Here is a 22,675-nt window from a genome sequence, read left to right as displayed (position 1 = left end):
ACTTTTTAGAAATGGGAGAGAAAGAACTACAACTTTCATGTTCAACAAAATTTCATTTGAAGCTTTCTTGATGATATAATCTTGAGTTGAAAACCTTTCCATTTTTGGCAAATTCAAATTACAGGTCACTTTCTATTTTTGGAAAGTTTTGACCTGACTTTAAATTCTTCAATGTTGATGTTTGAAATGTCAAATGAGACTTGTTTGAACATGAATGAGGTATTTCTAGCCACTTCCCACCTCCAAATCCAACAGTTGACTTGCAGTTGACTTTTATGGTTGACAGATGACTTGGTCATGCACAGATGATTTTGAGCCTCAACCACTTGATGAAATAACTCCCAAAATGAAACCCTAGCCTATACAAGCTCAATAAAATCATATGATGATCTCCACCTCAATAAAAACCTCATCTCCTTGAAAAACCCTGATTGGTATAATGCAACTGATTAGGGTTGACTAGAGATCAAAACCCTAATCCCAAGGAACCTGATCAGAAATAATGAATCATGATGATGATGATGTACCATTTCAACCAAGATAATGCCCAATCTCCTTGAGAAACCAAAAACCCTAATTGAAGCACAACCTCAGATGATTAGTGATCAATTTACAAGACCCTCAGGCTTGAATCTCTCAACCTCTCCATCTTCTGAGAAAGACCTAGGAGGATGACTTGCTCATTGTTTCCACATGATATGCAAAGATGTAATGCCTAATGTCCTAAAAATGAGATGCAATATGCTAAGCTAGTCCCAAGAGAGGAGGGCAAATTTTGAGGTGTTACAGATATGAGATATGGGAATCTCCTCCAATCCACTAAAAGGCACTTTGTCAGAAACGGGTATTCCCAAGAGATGGGCATACTCCTCTAACGTAGGCACAAGCTGATAATCGGGAAAAGTGAAGCATCGGTAGAGAGGTTCATAGAACTGAACCAACACACTCAAGAGTCCTTCAACTACGTCAGCAGACAATACAGATAGAAGCTTCCCATGACATTGTTTGAAGTCCAAGGGATCTAATACAAAAGATGATAGCTTCCTTAACTCTTTCAAATTTGGACATCTGAAATTGTACTTCTTAGTGTTCCTTCGTCCACAACCCATGGTCTGAAAATATTTGCAAATAAATCCTCAGTTCCTTGAAGTCATTTTTCGTGTGATGAATGTTATGATGCGCATGAATGCACCAAGAAGAATTGTTCTTTTTATAACTTGCACTACTCCCTGTTCGAACAACTTTCCGAATGTTCCCATACCTAACCTTGAGAATGTCTAACCACAATCCCTCCTTCTCCAAAAGAATCATCCATTTCCATTTCATCAAAAGCGCGGTATTGACCTCTCCAATCTTTTTCACTCCCAAACCTCCTAGCCGAAAAGGTATGCAGCACACATAATTTCACACAGCCCACAAAGTCTTCTTGACATCCTCTGAACCTCCCGATAAGAACCTCTTTTGGATGATTTCCACCTCTTTCCACACTGTTGTCGGAGCCTTGTAAAAAGCCATCAAGAAAATAGAGAGACTCCCTAGGACCAACTTAACCATCGTAATTCTCCCACCAATAGTGTATATTTAGAACCCTGCATATCAGACACTTACTTTTAAATAAAATTATAATTTATTTTCACACAACTTAGGTAATACAACAACATATGAAGTCCACATTTTAAATATCAATCGTCTAAGTTTCAAAACTCAAACCAATAAAAATTATTAGTTTTAATTTGTAGCTTGAATAAAATAACAAGCAGATGTCAAAGTAGATAACAAAAAACAGAGACTTGTATGGAAAAAGAGAGATCCATTTATTAGAAATAACAAGAATTGAAGTTATAACTCACCTTTCTGTTTATTGACAAGAGATGAATCTAGAATGTTTTCCAAAGGTTCCACACATCCAGCAAGTTGTTTCAATCAATTTTCCTGCCATTTTATTGAAACATTAGCTCAAAGAAAATTTATGTAGTGATCTCTATTTAACCATATTATAAGCTATGAAGTATCTCTAAAATGGAAAAATAAAAACCATTCAAACATTAGATAACATCATGTAGTGATATTGTGGATATTCATGTAAGCTTACAAGACTCCCCTAAGTAGGACCTCCAATAGACCCAACAAAGGAACATGTTATATTATCTCAAACCAATGTGCATGATGAGGAATAACTCCACCCTATACAAAAAAAAACCCTAAACCAAGTAATTGAAGTCAAAAGTTAAGAAGAAAAAGAAATTGTAGATGAGGAATACCTTCGATTGAAGATTGAAGATAAAGTTTCTTTTGTTATTTTAGTAAAGCTACAAATTAAAATTAAGACATAATTAGTCCCTAGGTCCCTTAACTTTAAGTGAAGTTTCGCTTTGATCCTCTAACTAAAAAACGTTACGTAATAGTCCTTTAACTTCTTTTCCGTTAAACTATTTGGCCCCTTCCGCTAGTTTGAGTGAAAAAAACGTTAAATATGGCTAAGATGGCATGCCAGGTATGCAAACAGTACAGTGAAAACTCAGGTGATGTTCATCTTCCTTCTTTGTTTTTCACTATTCATCCATCTTTCATTAGTTTGTGGCTACCTATTCTTCCCTTTTCTATTGTGTTCCTTTTTCTTCTCCAAATTACAGTTAAATCACTATCTTCCATCTTTCATCAGTGCAAGCAGTGCTCTAAGTTAGTATCATTTAACTTCAACTTGGTTCCATTTTATTTTAGCTTAATGTTGTCCTATATTGCTTTGTTTTGGAGCAGAGAAAGAAACTAGCAACAGACAACACAACAAAATTTTCCTCAACATTCAACATTATTCAGAAGTGTGTACTATGAAGTGATTTTCCTTAAAATTTCCCTCACACCTAAGTTGATTAATCAAATTTCAAATTAGTGTTGTTGTTGTTTACTATTTATAGTTATGCTCTAAATTTTCCACTTCTAACTACAAACAAATTCGCTTTCTGACTGAATCTCTCAAGCAATTTCTCAACAAAATGGAGGTTATGATCCCAATGCATCATAGATCTGCCACGAACGTCTTCTCCAATCCATTACACTCCCACACTTCATGGAGGATCCGAATTTAGATGTGTATAGGCGTGGTTCTCGCGGTGGAGGTGGTCGGAGGTAAAACCGCGGTGGTTTACACGTGAGGGTGTATGGTGGTTGAAACTATGGTGGAGGGAGGATTTCGTATGTGGGATAGTGGTGGCCGGAATGCCACTGACGATGAGGCAGGTGTTGTAAGGTGACAAAGTGATGGCCGGATTTCGTATGTGGGATGGTGGTGGCTGGATTGTGGTATAGCGTTGTAAGGTGATAAAGTGGTACAATGGTGGTTGGATTTCGTATGAAGATGATTTTTGTGAAAAGAAGAAGCAAGGGTGGTAATATGTTGGATGGAGTTTTTTAGTGGATCAGTGGTGTTTAGTAGTTATATCAGGTGAGTGGAAGAAGAAAGATAAAAATGGAGTTAGTTGAGGTGGGGGGTGTTGTTGAGCACCTGGCAGGAAACGGATAGAAGAAGGCGTTGGTTTTTATGAGAGAGGGTAGAGTAACACGTGAAGAATAGGGAAGAGAGTCGGCTCCCCTCTTACATCAATATTAAAATAAATAAATTCCACATCAGATGTAAATAGTCCAATACGATATCTTTTAACATTTTTCCAATTGAAACTAACTGAAAGGATCAAATAGTTTAGCGGAAGTGAAGTTAATGGGCCACTATGTAACATTTTTTAGTTAGGGGATCAAAACGAAACTTCTTATTAAGTTAAGGGACTAAACGATGCATTAAGCCTAAAACTAATAACCCTTATTGGTTTGAGCTAAAATTTGGACTTCATATGTTGTTGCATTACCCAAGTTGTGTGGAAAAAAAATTATAATCTACTTTAGAAAATAAACTACTACCAAATTTACTAATTTATCCCGCTAATAATTAATTAAAATGTTCTTTGCATATTCTTATGGTCATTTCATCTTAATATCCTATTTAATTATTGTTTCATTTTTTGTTATAATTCTCTAATTCTTTCGTTATTATTTACTGTATTGATTTCATTATACAACAGTAATATTCATTATTTAACGGAATATTTGTATTCGGAATTGCTGAACATTTTTGTTTACTCACCCCATTCGTATCTTAAGACAACACCTTTTTTTCTTCTTTTCACACTCTATTTATTTTCATCTTCTTCCCAGTAAAACTCTTTACATTCCAAAACAAATACATAAGCCTCTGATACATTGTGTTTAATCATTTCTCACACATTACAATTTTCTCTCTCTTTCGTCTTCTTTCTTTTCTCATTTTCCCCCTCAAACCTTAAAACCTCTGTAGTCGCCGCCATCACCCTTTCTCCCCTATTAAAAAGGAGATTTTGATTCACCATAACACAAACAACACTTTTGTCTCAGATATTATGCTTCATCCCCCTATCATCACTCAAACATGCCTCTCTCTTTCTCACAACATTAGAAGTCGTGAAAACACTCACTTCATCTTTCAGATTTGACTTCTTCAAAAAAATCTGCTTCCAAATTTGTTGATTCAACTGCAAGAATAAATGCCAAGAATCCAAGTGTCATAATTTCTCCATCTCTCTAATCTTTCATATTTTATTAAAAATTTAAACTTTTCCTCAGGTTCTTTCATTTTTTTCAGATCTGCATCATTTCACATCCTTCTCTCTTCAACGGAAATCAAAATGCTCGGATTTGCATCATTTTCCATATCCACTTCCAGATCTGTTGAATCAACATCGCCTTATTTTTAATATCTTTTTCCACTTCTTTTATATTTGCAGGTTATAGATCTACCCAGATCGAACGAAGGCATACCCAAAAATTAACATTTCCAAAAGGTAACATTTTCTTCTTATGTTTTTCTTTTTGTTATATAATGAAATTCTATATGTATTTAGGAAGAGAATGAAGTTTATAATGAGTTGTGTGTTATTATTTGACTTGAATAGGGTTTTGAATTTAAGTTTTGGTTTTAATGTTACTGATATTTTTTATACTGAGAATTTTATGACATTAAAATATTTACTCTAATTCTTATATTATTTTTCTTGAACCTCTCTAAAGTTTTTTAAGTTTATTGGTCATAGAAGTAACCAAAAGGATGATGACAGAATTTGTGTGTTATTGATCTTGCTAAATTTTTACTATTTTGTGATTTTTTTTCCTTCTAATATCTCTATTTTTCTCAAGTGTTTTTTATACTTTTTTAATATAAAAGACACCATGGATGAATATAAAGTTACATTTGCATCTGAAGAAAATGTAAATTATTCATTAAATGATATTTTTATTTATGTTATTTTTATTAAGGTGATTGTCAAAAGGATTTTTATTTTTGTTATAAGACACCATGTAAGTCATGTGTCGGCACATACGATGCATATGTCGACATGTAGAGGCGGCACACAAAAAAGAAGTTGTAGGCTTTAAATATGAGTTACATGTGTCGACCTGAAGCTCGTATATGTCGACCTGTAGAAAAAAAATCTTCTATTTGTCGACCTATAGCACGATGTGTCGACACATAGACTGTTTTTCACATAAAAACCAGTTTTTGATGCACGAAACCTTTCTTAAACCTTTTCTAACATGTTGTTATGTTTCCTGATACTAAGATGCACATTTAGACTTAGAGGATACATCCAATATACATAAATGCTAAAGTATCCTAGTTTTGACATCATACAAAATACATCTATCGGAAAGTTGCACTTACAAAAATGAATATAACACTTCACTTGGATCAATCTCAACAACACAAATCCAAACAACAATGAGCTCAAATCCACAAGGCGAGCACTCACAAAATTGAAAGAGGCTAGAAAGGGTGGTGTTCACGGCAGAGCGATGGTCGGCGTAATCGTGACGAAGCGGCGCAATCATGGTAGCATGATGGAGGGTCGGCAGACTCATGAGGGATAGGGGTGTGCAGATGTGGATGAGGTATCTACGGAAGCCGACGATGCAATTGTGAAGCTCGTGTCAGTTTTGATTTTGTTTTTTTTATTCAGTTCTGTTTCGTTTTTTGATTTGGCTCGGGGGGGGGGGGGATTATTTTGACTCTAAATTGGTTTTTGATTGAAATAGAGTATAGTTCTTTTTAGTTGAAAGGATACTATTAGTTTCAATTCGGTTTTGAAATTTTTTCTACCGGGGTAATATTTGGATGTGAAATTGTGTATTGGTTCTACAAAAATTAGTGTTAAACTTGATTTGTGTTTTGAAAAAGATTTTTTTTTACAGGGGTGTTAATTTAAATTGAAACTGGGTGTGGTTTGAATTTTAAACAAGGTATGGTTTTGAGTTGAAGAAGAGTATGTTTATGATTCGAAACAGATTTTAGTTATTGATTAATTTGAAACAGATTTTAGTTATGGATGGGGTATTTTTCTTGATGTTGAAACAGGACACGGATTGATTTAAAAACTTATTTTGGTTATGTTTTTTTTCATTTGAAACAGGTTATTACTTAGTTCAGGGACTAACACACATCAAACACACAATTAAACCCAAGCATCATGCAATAGATCAAGACATGAATAGAGGACCAACCTATAGGGATGAGGATTTTCCTGGTTTGAGCAAAGGTATAGTTTCTCTTCTTTTAACTCTTTTCTCTTTCTTTCCTCTTTCTACCTCGAATTCCTTCTAACTCCCCTTCTTTTCTTTTTTTCGTTGCAGAGATGGTTGAAGCTTAGATTAGGGTTTAGTTGTTGTTGTTCTTCGATGTGAAGAGCAACAACTTTAGGATAGTAAATTTGTAAATTATGGATGATTTTCATTGTAATTTTAGATCCTATTTATAGAGTAAACATTAGATCGAGAATTAAATCGGATTTTTTGGATTAGGGAGGTTTATATGTGAATTGATCTGATTTGATATGATTTATTTCTTTGTTACTAAGCTAATAAATATGGATGTATTCATGTCCTACGTAAAATGTAATAATGAAGATTGGATTTGATTTTTTTATATAATTTTTACTATTTCGTGTCATAATAATAAAGTAGTAATTTAAAATAATAACTAGTTAGTAATAATAACACAAAAGAAAAGGTTTTTTTACCAAAATAACCCACTTTTTAAAGGAAATTCCCAAAATACCCCTAGTTTCAAAAAAAATCCCAAAATACCCCACTTTTAGGAGGAGTCACCAATTGAATTGGAGACTCCTCTTAAAACTTGAATGGAGGTGCCAATTGGATTGGCTAGGGCAGGTGCCCTAGCCAATCCAATTGGCACCCATGTGTAGGTTTTAAGAGGAGTCGCCAATTCAATTGGAGACTCCTCCTAAAATGCATTTTTTTGTGTTTTATGGTATAAGTGAAAGATAAATTTGATATAAGACGACTTGATATTAATAAAGTTTGGAGTTTACACAAAGAAACCTAATGGTGATGACCGGGATCACCTAACCGACCTCCGCTCCCACATCCTCTAGCTACCCTAACCCTTGGCCCTAACCCACGTTGACGATTCTGCATCGGTGTTTGATCATCTGAGGGGCCAGGAGCGTCACTACCAACTACAGGAGAAGGTCCGTTGAGGTATTCAGACAAGTCAGCATAGTCTTCAGTATGCATTGATGGTGTACCGCCGTAGCTGAGCTCATGACTCATGCCAAAGAAGTTGGGATGTGGTTGACTCATGGATGGGCGACCGGGACGGTTGAAGGGAGACATGGGTGTGAATGATGCGTCGAGGAAAGGTTGGAAAGGTTGTTGGGGTGTTTGGTAGAGATAGGGTTGTTGGATGTTTTGGTTTTGTGATGTTTGGGCTTCTTGGCTACAGTAGGAGGAGGGGCAGTTGGTGTTTTGGCTAAAGCGACTTTGGTAGGGTGATGGGGTGGGTGCGAAGCGATGTTGGGTCTCAGGTTGATGGTCAATTTGTTGGTGGTGGTATGGGGTATGCTCTTGGTATTGGGGTTGGGTGAATGACATATTTTGGTTGTATGTTTGTGTGTTTGTGGAACAGAAAGTTTGACGGATAGGGGGTTGTGAGTAACTGGGCTGAGAATATTGTTGGGGGTTAGATGTTGATCCTTCTTGTGTGTAAGTTGCCTGGCGTGGGTCGTATAGGTACATATCTTCGGCGATGAACTGAAAACCAACCGATCTGTACCAAGCCATATAAGTACGAGTTGGTTTTACCTCAGTTGGCATGACTACGTCAGTTAAGACATGGTCATGACGGTGCTTCCATTTGCGACACTCCGATCTTATGAAGCTTTGCCATGGATTGAAGTTCCATTGGTCGTTAACTTTACGCAGATGCCATTCTCCTAGGCTAGCTAGGGGTTCTGGGATATTCTAGACCATACCGAACTGCAGCTTCACACGATCGGTGTTGTGCATCTCCACAGTTGTGAACCTTATTATCGGTGTGCATGCAGTCCATACGGCTGCGTCTTCAGCGTTGACCTCATGGTAATGATCCAAATTAAGGTATGGACGCCAAATGAACTGAAATGTGAAAGAAGATAGGATTATAATCAATGTAGAAAAAGTTAACAAAATATAACGAAATAATTAAGTTATTTTGCTTACGTCTGTCGGTCGAAGGTGATCCAACAGGTTGCGATACTGAGTAATACAGTGTCTCGGACATCTGTTGTAACTACCACGTGCCGACCATCTACACCAAAAAGTAAAAAAAAATAGTTTGAGGTAATAAACTTTAAGGAAGTAAGTAAAGATATAGCAATTTAAACAACTTACCTTTGTGCATATGGAAAAGTGAAAGGGTTATTATTGACCGGTGCTAGAGACGGTAGTCTTGACCAACCCCATGCTTGTAGCAAAACAGCACATCCAAAAAATGTAGATGTGTCTTTGTGGGAGTTTTTGCACAAGGAGCTATAGAGATAGGCTAGATAAGCAGATCCCCAATTGTAACTTCCTATTCTATCTACATGTCTAAGTAGAGTTAAGTACATAATATGCATGCTAGAACCACTACCTTCGGGAAATAAAAACGATCCAATTAACAGCATAATGTAACACCTAGTTTTTATTATTTGAGCATCTTCGGTAGAATGCTCATCTAAGTATAAACTTTTATAGTACGACTTAAGGCGTGAGAGTAGTATACCTTGACCTCTAGCATTATCATCTAACAAATCAGTGTCTAAGAGCTCCATGCAAATTGGATTTGCATAGTTGGTCTTACCATTAACAACCTTACCTTCAATGGGTAGTCCTAAAAGCATGTAGACGTCTTCTAACGTCACGGTACACTCACCGGTTGGGAACCAAAATATGTGTGTCTCTGGTCTCCATCTTTCGCATAAGGCTAGAATGAATTTGTTATCTATGGACCAAGACAAAATCTTGCTAATATGACCAAAACCGACGAGTTCAACATAAGGTTGAATCATCGGGTCCATATGGACATATTCGTGGACCCGAGTTCGGAACCTTGATACATCCTATAAAAGAAAGAATAAAAAACTTAACAAAGTTGGTATGCCAAAATAAAATGGGGTTGGTGAAGATGAAAGATAAAAAGTTAACAAAAGAAAAAACTTACATATGTTGCGATGTTTGCAACCGTTCCTCTATGTGCTTCGTCCATTCTGAGGATAGACATTTTGTCGGGGGGATGGTGTAGATGAAACTAGAAGAAGTTGTTGAAGATGAAATTGTAGAAGAAGTATTGTAGAGGAAGTAGTGAGAGTGATGGTATGGAAGAAGTGTTGATAGAGTGGATGTATTTATAGGAAAATGGATGGAAGCATGAAAAGTTGTGCTTGCATGGTGTCTCCCCTTGAATTGGCAAACATGTACAACCTTTAAGAGGGGTCGCCATTCAAATTGGCGCCTCCATAGGGGCATGCATGCAAGACCTGGGTTTGATTGCTTGGTTTCGAGGTCTGAATGCATGGTGTCTCCACTTGAATTGACGCCCATGTGCAAGGAATAAGTGGAGGCGCCAATCCATTTGGAGTGTGTGTCTGCATGTCTGACACGTGGCTGTCTTGTCTCCTGCATGCTGAACAAGTCACTTCTTGATAGCTTGCATGGTTGACACATCATCTCAGAGTATCTTGCATGTCCGACACGTCATTTCGGACTAGCTTGCATGTCTGACACGTCACTCCGAACTAGATAGCATGTGAGACACTTCACTCATCTATTTAAGTGTCTTACTATCAACATCCAAGACACTTCACTCACATTCATCTGCAGTAAGAAAATAGTTTTCATCTGCACAATGTCATCTTCATCATTATACAGTGTCAACGTTCATTGCAACGGTGAAACATACGAGTCTGAGCTACATGGTTTTTATTTTCGAAACATTGATACCATTAGAATCACGATCAAGAGAAATGCAACCTTCTTGCATTTGAAAAAAAGAATACAATCCTTTATAGGATCGGGTATCGTGTCAAAGATCACATATCAAAATCCAATATTTTTTGAGAATGGTCAATGCAAGTATTTCCCCCTTAAGGTACGAGACGATGAAGATGTTGAATACATGTTTGTTAGTCATGAACAATCAGGCTGCAACTGTATTGAGTTGTACATTACTCTTCAACCATGTATATCATCTCAACAGTCTCAACTAACTGGTCAGGATGAATCTGGTGAAGATGATCGACAATGGTCAGATGACGTCAACCCAGAAGTAGAGGCAGAAGTGGATGTCGTTGATGAAGAAGAAGAGGAGACCGAGATACAGGTTAATCACGTGCTGAACAACGACGATGAAGATGATGATCAACCACCACCAATACCTCCTAGTCATGTCTACAATCCGCCTCAACATATGACAAATATGGATCTTCACGACGATGAAACATCCAACAATGTTTTCTATAACCCGTATCCGAGATCAGAAGGCGAATTAAAGGTGGGAGACATGTTTCGTACCAAAGAAGAATGTGTTATGGCAATCAAAAAGTTCCACATGAACAACTCTGCTGACTTTACAGTGAAACGCATTGATTCTAGAAGGTATGTTATCCAATGTCGTAACATGCTTTGTAAGTTTCATTTGGTTGCGTCTTACAAGAAGAAAAACGACTCTTGGGAGATCGCTCCAATAGACCCACCGCACAGTTGTGTTGCAACTAACGTTGAACAAGATCACCGTAAACTAAACGCAGCTTTGATATGTCAAGACATTCTGCCGTTGGTTAATAAAGACCCATCAGTGAAGGTAAGTATAATTATATCCCATATCAGAACAACATATAATTATACTCCATCGTACAAGAAAGCCTGGATTGCAAGGACAAAGGTTGTTGAACAGGTTTTCGGCAACTGGGAGGATTCATTCAAGGAATTACCACGGTTTTTATGGGCACTAAAAACATAAGTCCCAGGAACTGTGGCAATTATGGAGACAGTGACAACGATGATACCAGACGGAACCTGTGCTACAGGTAATAGAATATTTCACCGTCTCTTTTGGGCATTTGACCCGTGCATCAAAGGTTTCGCATTCTGCAAACCTATTATTCAAATTGATGGCACTTGGTTATACGGAAAATACAAGGGTACTTTGCTCATGGTGGTTGCACAAGACTGCAACAACAATGTCTTTCTCATTGCCTTTGCTCTTGTTGAAGGTGAAACGGCTGGTGGATGGGGTTTCTTTCTTCGACATCTCAGAACGCATGTGGCTCCGCAAGCCAATCTCTGTTTGATTTCTGATAGACATGCTGCCATTAAGAGTGCCTACAACAACCATGACAACGGATGGCATGATCCTCCTTCTACACATGTCTACTGTATCAGACACATTGCACAAAACTTCATGCGTGCTATAAAAGATAAGAATCTTCGCAAGAAGGTGGTGAATGCTAGGTATGCTTTAACTCAACCGTCATTTCAATATTATCGTGATGAAATTATACTGTCTAATGAAGACGCAGGAAGATGGATAAATAACATACCAGTAGAGCAGTGGACAAGGGCATTTGACAGAGGTTGTCGATGGGGCCACATGACAACAAACATTCTGGAATGCATGAACGGGGTTTTCAAAGGAATTTGAAATTTGCCGATAACCGCCTTGGTAAGATCAACCTATTATAGGTTGGCTTCTATGTTCGCAACCAGAGGTGAAAGATGGAGTGCAGTGTTAATGTCCGGGCAAGTATTCAGTGAGTGTTGCATGAAGGTCATGAAAGAGGAGAGCATCAAAGCTAGCACACACGTTGTGACATTCTTTGACCGTGATAGACAAAATTTTAGCTTCCAGGAAACAATGGGCAACAACGAGGGGAGACCAAATTTAGCCTACGATGTTAGACTAAACAGAAGTTGGTGCGATTGTGGAAAATTCCAGGCCTTCCGCATACCTTGCTCCCATGTCATACTGTAGCGGGGTATTCGTTACCATTAGAGATATTGACTAAATCCAAGGTAAACCATACAAGTCGAGTCGCCACCGCACTTCTATTTATCCAAAGGAATGGTTAGAAAGCGAACAAAAACCTAAAAGTTTTAACAAAAACTAGTAAAAGAGAAACAGAGATCTGGGTAAGGGGGTTGGTTATGTAATGGGAAGGTGTTAGGCACCCAAAACATCCTAGGTACTCCTAGAGAGCCCTTTTCATACTTGTTGCAAGGTTTTTGTTTTGTGAAAGTTTATTTGTGCAAACATGATTGAAGAGATGAGAAGAGAATATACAAGTTATTTACATTTTTTGTGTTTGGATGGATAAACCCATTGCCTACGTACCATCTTAAAAAGATTAGGATCAAAACCTCGTAGTTCGGGGTAAAAATCTCAAAATGAGTTGGTGAATTGATTGATCCAAAAGCCTTAAGGTCTTTTGTTATCAAAGGGAGAAAACTCAACCTAAAACCACAAATCCACCATGTGAGGATAGCTTCAACATGCTAGTGAGGGGTTAACCCTATAATAAGCATGGAAGACTCATTGTCCATCCCTAAGGATATAGGTGAGTATTACATCTACCACAAAGATAACTCAAACTTAATAGCTAAAGGTTATGAAAAAAGTTTTGATTAGAAAGTGGCCATTGAAACCACAAAAAGACATTTGAATGGGTTATATTTACCAAATAGAAGTATATACAAAAATGGTCAAAGTGGACTTAAAGATTCAATTCAAAATAAGTATTATGAAAAGAAAGTTTGAAAATCAAAAGCATAAGGCTTAGGTTTCTAATGTTTGGAAACAATGGTTGAATGTTTGCACAAAAGTTTTGGCTTGGGTTAGAGTGGAGGGAAGAAGAAGAATGGCTAAGTCCTAAGCAAAGCAAAAAGGTGAGGGATAAAGAAACAAAACCACCATGGAGTTCCTCTCTTGAGATCATATGGATGATCCAAATAGCTCCCATCCTTTGGAATAAGCAATCACAATAATAGATTCAAGCAATCATCAATCAAATGAACTCTTGGGAAGACTCCTCAATGCATCTTGGATCTCTCTTTCTTAGAAGCTTATGGCAGTGGTTCCCCAAATTTGAATCAAAGTGGAATCCCTAGCCCAAGAACACACACATCAAAGAGTTTTATGAAGAAAATCAAGAACGGACAAAGGGTGAGTTTAGAGGCTTGGTCCTTTTAATCCAATTTTGCATAGGGAATGTCCTAGAAACTAAGTCCATTTCTCCATTTTTGCATAGGGAATGTCCTAAGATCTAAGTCCAATTCCTTGCATTTGGTTCACAACAATCAAAACAAAAACACAAGCACAATAGTATATACACAATTATGTGCTCAAGTGAGCAAAAGGCAAATGGAATTAACATAAACATGTGCTCAAGTGAGCAAAGAGAAAAGCAAATGGATAAAATGTGCAAGAATAGTAAATTGCATAAAAGTAAAGAGCAAAAAGTAAATGTTAGTTGTTAATGGTTAGTGTTAGTAGTTAGTGTGCCATAAGGCAAATTTAGCGCTATGTTAAGCAATCGTAATTGGACTTATGTAGAAGTCACAACTATCTGAGGCCGGTCAATAATAATGTAGGCAACAACACAAGTTATAAGTCTTGATTAGTGAACCAAGTTCCAATAACTTGCCATGCCAAAAAAGAAAAAGAGAATTGATCTTGTATTGGTTTAAGCCTTTTGCATGATTTAGAAAACAACTTATCCTTAATGCAAAGCCATTCACTTGATCAATTGATCAAGATGAATTAGATTTGAATCAAGGAAGATTAAGTCTCCCTAATCAATGCTAACTTATCAACCTTCAACTCATTGATCAAAAAGGAAGAAGAAAAAGAAGAAGAAGATGAAGAAAGGATAAGGAAATGGAAAGATCAAAATGCATAAGATGAAATAAGATGTATCAATCCATATGTATTGACCAATTGACATTGAAATTCAAAGTCAAACAATAAGAAATCAGAAATGAGATGGAGATTGGAGATCAAACAATGAGCCTAATATTTTTGGCATTTTTAATATTAAAATAAACTTGAATTAAAAATAAATAATAAAAGGTCAAACTTCAAAATTACTTCAAATCAACCTTGAAAGGTCCAAGTAATTTATCCCAAGTTCAATAAGGTCAAACAAAGTTAGACAAAAAATTTCAGCATTTTTAAAAGTCAGAAACTATTTTTAATCAATTAAAAATGAATAAAAATAACTTAATTGAACTAAAATCTCAAATAAATCTCAAATCAATTAAAAAATTGATGAGAATATTTTTCATAGATTCATCATCATTCAAATAGGTTAGGAAAATATTTTTGTATTTTTTGAATATCAAAAACTATTTAAAATGAATTAAAAACAACCAGGAAAGAGAAAATTCATAAAAAATATCAAATGACAAAATAAAAAAATTAAAAATCATTTTAAGAAACTAGAAATTATTTAGAGACTAATGCAATTGGTCCCATAATTTTTGGATTAAAAATGAGAGAGATATGAATTTTTGAAATAAAAGGAAATAAAGAAAATAAAATCAGAAATTAAAAAAGTGGAAAATCAGGAAGCGTTGGATCACGTTCATTAATTGATGTGGCCAATCTGATGGTCCTGAAGCGCGCACTCATTGTGAGTCTAGGTCAATGCAACCACACGCTGATTAAGCAAAAGTCATAACATCGAAAGGTTGGGATTGAATCTGGAGATGAGATCCAACGATCCAAATTCAAACTGGCAATGGGCGGCCACCAGAGCCACCTTCTTCTCCGGTGAGCTTCCAAATTCTGGCCAGATTTGCAGGTTTTCAAACCTTCACCATTTTGCACGATCCTTATACCAAAATGAAGCTGGGGTGATGTACATCACCCCTGTAACCTTGAATCACACTCAAGATTCCTATAGGTTAAGAAATCTGAGGTGGAAGATTCAGGTATGAAAAATGCAGATCAAAGAAAAACAAAATTGAAGCTACCACTAGCTTGTCTCTCAAGTGAGGACTTCAGAAAACACTTTGGCCAGGCAAATGGATCAATATATGATAAGTTTCGAAGAAAATACCAGTTGGAGAACAAACTTGAATTCTGGAGATTTGAGCTCGATTCCTTTCTTGCTTTGCCAAAACAGAAGATCAATGAGCTGAAGGGTGAAGGTTTAGAAGCTCTAGATCCAAGGATTCAACCAGATGTAGTTGAATTTTGGATCTGAAAATTTTGAAGAAAAGTGAAATAGCTTCTTTGGTAATGGTTATGGATTCAATTGTGCAGTATCTTAGGCGTCATTAGGTTCCTTCTTGAAGAGAATGAAGCATGCTATTTATAGCCAAGGCTGATGCAAGCAAGGAGAAAACTCATGTGCATGGAACTTGGACTCTTCATGCATGGGCCTGTACAGGCGCGTGCAAAGCCCAAAAATGGATGGAAATGCAAGCTGAACTCAAATGCCAATGGTTTGGACGTGTGATTAGAGCTGCATTGGCTTGTGCATGAAGTTATGATGTGAATTCCATATTTGAACCTAAATGTTCACCTCTTCGAAATTGACACATGGACAATCCAAAAATGGTCATGTGAGCAATGGTTAGAAAGGTTTTGATGTAAGGAACAATTGTTATGTTGGGAAAAAAATCCATTTGAAGTGTGGAAATTCGTGAAATTGGAGTTTAAAGTGCAAGGTGCAAAACATGAACTGGCAAAGTTTCTAAATTTGGCCAATGTTCAAGCCCTTCTGTTTTGATGATTCAAGCCTCAAATGAAAAAACCTCCAACATCAAAGTTGTATACCTTTTCAAGACAATCAAAATGGACTTACATTTTGCATCATTTGGATTTTTGATGAAAGAGTTATGGGCACTTGAAGTTGGACTTTTTTGCCTTTCAATGCATTTGATCCAAAAGGACCTATAATGTCTTGCATTATCACATGTATTTTCTTTGAGATTTTGAAATTTTGTTAAACATAAAATTTTAATTAGACATCTTAGTCTTTCCAATTCATTTTATCCCACCTCAAAATCATAAAAAATGGATGAGTTATGTCCTTGGGAAGTTGACCCAAAATTAGGGTTTCAGTCAAAATGACCTATAATGTATTGGAATGGGAGATGACCTTCCAAGCTTCAAATAAATTTTTGATGAACATGAAAGTTGTTCATATTGTCCTTAAGAACGTTATTCATTTTGAAACCATCTCCATTTGACCAACACATAAAAAGTTAGGTCTCAGTGCATTTCAAAATAGTCAGATGAATTGACTGATTAACTTCTCAAGGCCATGACTCATATCTTGATGAATTGATGATTTAGGACACTCAAACAAGTTCAAATATGCATTAAATGATGAATTAAAGAACTTCCCTTGATTGTATTTGACCATGGGCTGAGGTTGCTTCATGAGCAAGGCATTGTGGTGCACAGATGAATTAGGGTTTCCATGAGGAACCACTCTCAAACCCTTTGACTTGCTTTGATCAAAATGATGAATTGAGATGCTAGGGAGGCATATTTGATGGATGAGAGCTTTGGGAACCAATACCATGCTTGCTTTCATCTTCTCTTGGCCATGTCATTGCACAGATGATCTCCTAGAAGTTTTGAACCTTGTGATTGCTCTAGCTACAAACAAAAGATGTTAGTGACATATTTTTGTGCTTTTGGTTAGTAAACAAAATGAGAAAAGCAATGATATACAACTCAAGCATGCTTGGTAATCTCAAACCACTCACAAGAGGTCCCACCTAAGGCAAAGGGAACCAAGATGCTTATGATCCTTGAGGCAATGCAAGTGCAATGTTATGATACCATGAGGGATCTTAGGGACAAAATTGGGGTCTTACAGATGCCCCTATTTAAGGTCATTCTAGCCGGAGAAGTGAAGGTTAAAATCTTCGCCTCGACGGGGTAGAATGGGCTTAAATAATAGCAAAGAGACGAATTTTGGTCCCTAAGAGACCTCATGATGCAGATGTATGCATGCAAATAGTAATACTCTGCGGGGATATGCGTCCACAAAAGAAGAAAAGAAATCCGGAGAAACTGAAAATCCAAAGGAGTAATATACTCACTAGGGAGACAGAGACTCTGGGGGAGTAAAGGGTAAAAATGCGTGAGCAGGTTACAACTTAAGACTTGCTGAGAGATACGGAGAGAATCCATGAAATAAATCAATGGAAGGACTCGAGCTGACTCGAAGATGCATGTATTGGGGAATATGCCAATACAGCCAAAAATTATCCGCGACGGATACTTCGGATAAAAAATCCGGACTCGGGTGGGGATGTCCACTAAGGACTCAACTGAGGAAGATCCCAACAGAAATCTCCTGGGGAAGCAATGGGATGAGGTATTACCGGTTACTGGGTAATAAGCTCAAAAAAGACGTGTGATCTGAACACCGGTATAAGGGTGAGAGAACAACATGCCCCGGAAGAATGAATATCTAAGACCGGTATAAGGGTGAGAGATATCAATCAACCAAATCATTTGAGGAAGACCTAAAAAGGTATATTTCAACTCAGGAAAATCTGACTCCACAGAGGACAAAAGTCATAATAGGGAGCAAAAGGAAGGAACACCAAGGATGCCGGTTACTGGGCATATAATAGGTGATCAACCAAAGCGTGAATTGGGGAATATTCCTGAAACACTCATCATCCGAAAAGAGGGCAAAAAGCAAACTCAATTATGGGATGGACATTCGATTCCAAAACAGGGATACGAATCTTACTCGACTGGGGAAGAGCAAAAGACTTCAACCAAAGAGTGCATGAGATATATTATCTATTACCGTCAGAACGTAGATAATATACTCGCATGGAAGATTATCCACAACTGGTTAGTGGGTTAATAAAGGATAAATCGACCGAGAGAGAAAGGCATCGGGATACCGAAACTAGGTATATAATGATGACCATTCAAGGGGAGCAACCCACATTACCGACAACCGGTATGAAAGATGACTTGCTGTGGATAAACTGCCTAATCAGAGCAATTATCCAAGAAAATGAGGGAATATCAACACCGAATATTGGATAATGATAACCGTCAAGGAGGGGATTACATCTACCGGACTACTGGGTAGAAAACCACGGAAGAGTAACCGCCATCGATTAGGATGAACAAGAAGGTTAACTCTGCAAAGGGGAGAAAATAGGGTTTACAACTACCGGTATAAGGGTAGAAAACCTGAGACTCCGCCGAGGATAAGATGAATGATTACCGATTACTGAGCAATTCTTCATTTATACCACGGGGAAACACGGGAAACAGTCACAAGAAGGCCAATTTAGGATCAAACCAAAGAGGCAAACTGAATCAAGACTCGTCCTGGTGAGGATATAACTCAATAGGGAAACCCATCCCAATATATATGTGTTGGGAGGAAGCGAAAACAACCGTCGTCCACGAGGATATAACTCAGTGGGGAATGCGGAAGGAAAGATAAATACTTTCTGCTTAATGGGCTGACTCTATATTGAGGGAACAGACACCGACATCTGCTTGGGGAATGTACTACCAACTATCAAAGAATAACAAACAAAGATATATGGTAAAGAATGCAATATGAATATCCGAATGTTTGAAAATTATATGCCCACATGCGTGGTTTATGTATGATGAATGCTGACAAACAGACATTTCTAACACAAACAGCTTCAAAGAAATAAGCACACAAACATCCGGTACTACATCTCAAGAGAGAAAGCCAGATTCCACGGAGAGTATCCAATGTGATGGGGGCAAGAGAAACCAAGAAGCAACAAAATCTCCGCAGGGGATGAATCATCGGTCATTCCAGCTAGGGACAGGAGTTTATTGCACAGATAAAATCTTCCGCATAAGCAACTCCGCTGGGGAATCTATCCGAGGATGTAAAGGGATTCTGGGGATCAACCACCAAGTACCTTACCCACCAAGGAGATCACATTTGCTGAGGAGGAAAGGTCTCTGCTCCGCTGGAGGGGAGAGTGGTGAATATCTCAACAAGCATTCCACTCAATAGGATAAACCACAAAAGGCTCCATAGGAAGAAGATACAGGCATGCCAGGAGTATGAACAAATGTCTTACCATGTTGGAGATCATACCTTCCTTAGGAGAGCACTGAGGATCTCCTAAATATCCTTTCGTCATTGTGAATGTTCACTTTGTTTAAAACAAGTTATGAAAAATTAGATTATTCAAAACAATGATATTTTCTCAATTAAAGCATGCAAGATGTTTGTTGAGTAGAAACAAACAAGAGTGCAAATAATTGGATAAAAGGCTCAAATTTTTTTGATGGAATGGAAGTCTGCAAATGGCAAGACTCCATAGATCTTTACAAGTTTGAAATTGGTGATATATATTGGAAAAGGGCTACATTGAACATAATGACCATTTCTCCACCAATTCTGAATCCGATGTATTTGAAGCTTTGGTTGATGACGAATGAACAAGAATCTCTGACGGATGACAGTCGTAGAACAAATCTTGTCAGGATGTAGTTACTTGCCAAATCCCTAATTTTTGCCTAGATTGCCCCAGGATGAGGTAATCAATCTAGCGGGATACATATATTCATTTTTTATGTCTCTAACTTTTGCCTGGATCGCCCTTTCGGGTTTTCAATCCACCGAGACGCTCATTTTTGCCTAAGCCGCCCTTTCGGGTTTTCAACTTAGTGAGTTATTCTGTTTTCATTTTTAGGCGAAGTATTTCTTGACTGCATCTGAATTCACAGGACGAGTGAAATCCTCCCCATCCATAGTTGTAAGTATCGAAGCACCACATGAAAAGGCTCTCCTAACAACATATGGACCTTCATAGTTTGGAGTCCACTTGCCCCTGGAATCAGGTGCGAAAGACAAGACTTTCTTGAGCACAAGGTCACCTTCTCGGAACACACAAGGCTTGACCTTCTTATCAAAGGCTTTCTTCATCCTTTGTTGATATAACTGATCATGACACATGGCAGTCAATCTCTTCTCTTCTATCAAGTTCAATTGGTCATAACGACTCTGAACCCATTCAGCGTCAGTCAACTTGGCTTCCATCAAGACTCTCATTGATGGGATCTCCACCTCTACTGGGAGTACAGCCTCCATGCCATAAACAAGAGAGAAAGGGGTTTCCCCTGTTGAAGTGCGAACAAAAGTACGATATCCGTGTAAAGCAAATGGCAGCATCTCATGCCAATCCTTATACGTGACAACCATTTTCTGGATAATTTTCTTGATATTCTTATTAGCAGCTTCAACAACCCCATTCATCTTGGGTCTGTAAGGAGAAGAATTATGATGCGCGATCTTGAACTCACTACACAGCTCTTTCATCATTTTGTTGTTCAAGTTAGATCCATTATCAGTAATGATCTTATCTGGCACACCATAACGGCATATGAGTTGATTCTTTATAAACTTCACGACCACCTGCCTGGTCACATTTGCATATGATGCCGCTTCAACCCACTTAGTGAAGTAATCAATTGCAACGAGAATAAATCTGTGTCCATTGGACGCTTTCGGCTCTATCATGCCATTCATGTAAATTCCCCACATGGAGAAAGGCCATGGTGATGAAATCATATTCAGAAGTGTCGGGGGAATATGAATCTTATCCGCATAAATCTGACACTTATGGCATTTCTTCACATATTTGCAGCAGTCAGACTCCATTGTCAGCCAATAGTAGCCTGCTCTCAACATCTTTCTAGCCATGGCATGCCCATTGGAATGAGTACCAAATGAACCCTCGTGGACCTCAGTCATCAACAGGCCTGCTTCGTGTCTATCCACGCATCTGAGCAGCACCATGTCAAAATTTCTCTTATAAAGCACATTGCCATTGAGGTAGAAACTTCCTGATAATCTCCTCAAAGTCTTCCTATCTTTCACAGATGCCCCAGGCGGGTAAGACTGGTTCTGAAGGAAACATTTGATATCATAATACCACGGCTTATCATCTTTCACCTCTTCTACTGCAAACACATGAGCTGGTCTGTCCAAGCGCATTACAATGATATTAGGGACTTCATTCCAAAGTTTAACCACAATCATCGAAGCAAGTGTAGCAAGAGTGTCTGCCATTCGATTCTCATCTCGAGGAATATGATGGAAGTCAACCTCAGTAAAGAACGTTGAAATCCTCCTCGCATAATCCCTATATGGAATGAGACTAGGCTGATTCGTTTCCCATTCACCCTTAATCTGATTAACAATGAGGGTCGAATCACCATAAACATCAAGATGCTTGATCCTTATATCAATGCACTCCTCCAATCCCATAATACAGGCCTCATACTCAGCCATATTATTCGTGCATTTGAAAGTTAGCCTTGTTGTAAAAGGAATATGTGTACCCTGAGGAGTAATAATCACTGCCCCAATACCATTTCCATACTGATTTACAGCGCCATCAAACACCATACTCTATCTGGAACCAGGCTCTGGCCCTTCATCGAGTGTAGGCTCATAGCAATCTTTCATTTTCAAATACAGAATCTCCTCATCCGGAAAATCATACTGAACTGACTGATAATCCTCGATCGGCTGATGTGCCAAGTGGTCAGCCAAGATACTACCTTTAATAGACTTCTGAGCTCGATACTCAATATCATACTCAGATAACAACATCTGCCATCGGGTGGTCCTCCCTGTTAAAGCAGGCTTCTCGAAGATGTACTTGATTAGATCCATTCTGGATATCAACCAAGTCGTATGATTTATCATATACTAGCGTAAGGGCTTAGCAGCCCAAGCCAAAGCACAGCATGTCTTCTCAAGCATTGAGTATCGAGACTCACAATCAGTGAACTTCTTGCTTAGGTAGTAAATAACATATTCTTTCTTCCATGATTCGTCTTGCTGACCAAGGACACAACCCATTGAGTCTTCAAGAATAGTCAGATACATGATCAAAGGTCTCCCTTCCACGGGCGGAGACAAGATCGGAGGTTCAGACAGATACTCTTTAATACTGTCGAAAGCTCTCTGGCAATCCTCGGTCCAATCATGGGACTGATCTTTCCGGAGGAGCTTGAATATCGGCGCACATGTGGCAGTCATGTGGGATATGAATCTGGTAATATAATTCAAGCGACCAAGAAAGCCTCGGACTTGCTTCTCAGTTTTGGGCGCAGGCATCTCTTGTATTGCTTTGACCTTTGCAGGATCAACCTCAATACCTCTTTCACTGATAATAAAGCCCAATAACTTGCCGGAATGGACTCCAAATGTACACTTGTTGGGATTTAGACGAAGCTTGTACTTCCCAAAATGCTGAAAAAGCTTCAACAAGTGCTCTACAT

General features: G+C 38.0%; 1 long non-coding RNA gene across 2 annotated transcripts; it reads left to right on the top strand.

The window, feature by feature from the left end:
* The first annotated feature begins 4,128 nt into the window (after positions 1-4,128).
* LOC127074994 (uncharacterized) lies at positions 4,129-6,861 on the top strand. 2 transcript variants are annotated; one of them, XR_007786157.1, is made up of 3 exons: positions 4,129-4,868; positions 6,274-6,617; positions 6,712-6,861. It is a non-coding gene; the product is annotated as an uncharacterized LOC127074994 (long non-coding RNA). The 2 variants fall into 2 exon arrangements; XR_007786156.1 differs by having other exon boundaries at positions 4,131-4,868; positions 6,492-6,617.
* The last annotated feature ends 15,814 nt before the right edge of the window (positions 6,862-22,675 follow it).

This window comes from Lathyrus oleraceus, chromosome 4, assembly GCF_024323335.1.
Source record: "Lathyrus oleraceus cultivar Zhongwan6 chromosome 4, CAAS_Psat_ZW6_1.0, whole genome shotgun sequence".
Classification (NCBI taxonomy): Eukaryota; Viridiplantae; Streptophyta; class Magnoliopsida; order Fabales; family Fabaceae; genus Lathyrus; species Lathyrus oleraceus.
Note: the sequence above shows the minus strand (reverse complement) of the source record. Positions and strands in the feature narration are given on the sequence as shown.